The sequence below is a fragment of the Oratosquilla oratoria genome, chromosome 6 (genome assembly GCF_046742065.1).
Source record: "Oratosquilla oratoria isolate Oo_2021 chromosome 6, ASM4674206v1, whole genome shotgun sequence".
NCBI classification, from domain to species: Eukaryota; Metazoa; Arthropoda; class Malacostraca; order Stomatopoda; family Squillidae; genus Oratosquilla; species Oratosquilla oratoria.
Genome location: NC_134782.1, coordinates 25,049,999 through 25,051,398, shown reverse-complemented (window position 1 = coordinate 25,051,398; position 1,400 = coordinate 25,049,999).

Here is a 1,400-nt window from a genome sequence, read left to right as displayed (position 1 = left end):
AAATAGAAGTAACCGACCGGCCAGAAGAGAAGAAAGATAGAAGCCGGCCGGCTGTCAAGGAGAGAAAAAATATAACCTGTCGGCCTGGAGAGAAAAAAATTGAGAAAGCCGGCTGGATGGGAGAGAAGAAAATTTGAAAAAGTCGATCGGCCAGAAGAGAAGGAAAGATGACCAGCCAAGAGAGAATTAGATTAGTTTTAGAAGAAGCCGACCGGGCAGGAGGGAAGAAATATAGTAAAAGCCGGCCGGCCAGGAGAAAATAAAAGAAGCCGGGTGGTCAGAGGAGGAAAGAAAATATAAGAAGTCGGCCGGCAAGGAGAGAAAAAGAATAGAAAAAGCCGGCCGGCTATGAAACAAGAAAAGAAGCTGGCCGGCCAATAGAGCATAAAAGACGAGACTGGCCGGCCAGGACAGCAGAAAAGAGATCACCGGCAGTCCAAAAGATTAGAAGAAAGAAAGCCATAGGCCATGAGAGAATAGTAAAAGAGGAGGCCGGCTGGCCAAGATATAATAGAAAATAGAAGGAACGGCCTGTCAGGAGAGCAGAAAATAGAGGAAAACGGCCGGCTGGCTGGTCAGGAGAGGAGAAAAAGACGTGGTCAGCTGGCCAGGAGAGCAGTGAAGAGAAGGCGGCTGTCCAGGAATGTAGTAAAGAGAAGCCAGCCGGCATGGATTGCAGAAAACAGCCCGGCTGGCCCGGAAAGAAGAGGTAGGTTGCCGTCGGTCAGAAAAAAGAAATGGCCGGCCATGAAAAAATGAAAACAGAAGGCCGGCCGGCCAAGAAAATGGAGAGAACACAGGACCTGTCGGAGTGCAAAAGCATTTTCATGGCTTTCCAACCCCTCTCTCTCCAGAACGGCGGCCATCAGAAGTGCGGTGGATCAGTGCCGCACATATATGCTTGCACCTAATCAGGATGATTGAGATTACACTGATCTCAGGCTTATCTAACAACCACAGCCATTCCAACATACAAATATATATATATATATACATATATATATATATATATATATATATACATATATATATATATATATATATATATATATATATACAGTATATCACATGCATTTCTCATATAATCTTACCAAGCAGGATTAATCCACGGTGGTGAGGTACAGAGGCTGTATCATCCTTCACGAGCCTCAGTGGAGACATATCTCTGCTGCATCGATAATCATAATTAATGGACGGAATAACTTAAAAAATTCACTCTCAATATATGTATATGTATATGTATATGTATATGTATATGTATATGTATATGTATATGTATATGCATATGTATATGTATATGTATATGTATATGTATATTCATATGTATATGAATATGTATATAAGTAGTATTGATATTGACAGCATTCTGGCAGTTGATAATCTTCTTATTAGTATTTTCT